The sequence below is a fragment of the Centrocercus urophasianus genome, unplaced genomic scaffold, assembly GCF_019232065.1.
Source record: "Centrocercus urophasianus isolate 14NV4802_14NV808 unplaced genomic scaffold, USGS_Curo_1.0 seq_27, whole genome shotgun sequence".
NCBI classification, from domain to species: domain Eukaryota; kingdom Metazoa; phylum Chordata; class Aves; order Galliformes; family Phasianidae; genus Centrocercus; species Centrocercus urophasianus.
The window spans coordinates 6,832,624-6,834,125 of record NW_024884833.1 but is presented as its reverse complement, the minus strand read 5'-3'; the positions used below and the strand labels follow the sequence as shown (position 1 = coordinate 6,834,125).

The window sequence follows — 1,502 nt, the reverse complement described above, 5'->3', positions numbered from 1 at the left end:
ACCAACCAAGGTAGCACGCACCTCATTCCCCGCGACAACACCCCCTCCAGCTCCCCAAAGGATTAAGAAACAGCCCGCGGCCGCCCCGCGCCCGCACATACCCCGGCAAGGCCTCACCCACCGGCTACCCCCGCTGAGCTAGCACAGCCCCTCGGGGCCGCCACTGGGCCCCGCGCCGCTGCTGCTGCTACTGCCGCCGCGGCAGCCCCTAGCCGCTCGGTCCCCTCACCTCCAGCTCCGGTATGTAGCGGCAGCGCGGGGCGGCACGGCGGGACGAGGCCCAGGCCCCGCCCGCGGGCCGGCTTTTCCCGCCCGCTCGCCGCCGGGCCGGGGCGGCGTGGGCCGCCCGGTGCGCGGCGGGGGCGGGCGGTGTCTCCTCCCCGCCCCACTTCGCTCCGCCCCGTCCCGTCCCGCCCCTCTGGACTGCGTTTGCGGGAGCGGTTTGGGGGAGTTGCGGGTTTGGTGGGGCTACGTGCTGCCTTGGTGCGAGAGGCTGGCGAAAGCGCCGCGCCGCGGGCCTGCTTGTGCTGGCTGTCGTGTCGGCGCTTCGGCAAGGCTGCGCGTGTTCGTTCCTTCTCTGACCGTATCCACGTTCTGAATTGTGCTTTGCAGACAACGCTGCTTTTGGGCAGGTTCATGTGTTTGCCCTGAGAGGGACCACGCAGGAAAACTCAAGGCAGAACCCCCCGTGGAGCGCCAAACGTCAGGGTGCTAGTCCCACATCACCGAGTACTTTGTAGTGCTGATGTTCCACAGGTCTCAGGAGGAATACATGATGATGGCCAGTTGGGCTATAAATCAGTGCTGAGTAAAGAATGCGAGAAGGAAGCTGGGAGAACAAACATGCAGGCAGCAGGGCTGGGAAGACCACATCCTGGCGCTGCTGCCTTCCGAGAAGCACCTCTAACTGGCAGGAGCCTGGGCTCTTCTCAGAGCAAGGTGGAATGGCCGCATGGCCAAGGCTGTGCTGCTGGACTCCCTGTCTGCCTCAAGGAAGGCAGCAAAGCCCTACCATCTGCTCAGGACCGTTTTATTCCTGATAGAGTAGACTACTCCCAAGCTACACAAGCTGAATGCGTAATAGCTGTGCATTTATAGCTGTAATTACTGGTATTGGATAGGCTGACTCATGCACGTTGAATTCCTACTGCAGAAGGATCTATTGTATGTGCATGCATATTGAAGTAGAGGAATCGTAACACTATTTCAAGGTGCTACTTCCATTTTGTTCAAGATCCTGTCTGCACCCAGTTTTTTATCAGCTGTGTTTTTCATAACAAATGATAACAACAATTACACTGTATGTTTACTCAAATCAATGTGCAGTAGTCACACTGCTTAGATAACAATGGCTTCTCTAGGTAACAGGAGTACGACAGCCCTCTTGTAGTCTCATCTTCTGACACTTCGCTTTCTGCTTTTCGCACTAGTAATCCAGTCGCTTAGGCAGAGCAGTCAGATGTGCCATCTGGCTCAGCTCTTAATCTCTGGAGTGAATGACA

At 58.1% G+C, this 1,502-nt stretch overlaps 1 protein-coding gene across 3 annotated transcripts in view; it reads right to left on the bottom strand.

The window, feature by feature from the left end:
• Positions 1–294, bottom strand: part of PIP5K1B (phosphatidylinositol-4-phosphate 5-kinase type 1 beta) — a 100,594-nt gene extending 100,300 nt beyond the window's left edge. The window contains exon 1 of one of the 3 annotated variants that reach the window (XM_042826890.1): positions 230–294. The gene's annotated coding sequence lies outside the window, so the exon portion shown is untranslated. Of the gene's footprint in view, positions 1–101; positions 184–229 lie in introns of those variants that run through there. The other 2 variants (XM_042826891.1, XM_042826892.1) reach the window with 2 other exon arrangements.
• Positions 295–1,502: the final 1,208 nt, after the last annotated feature.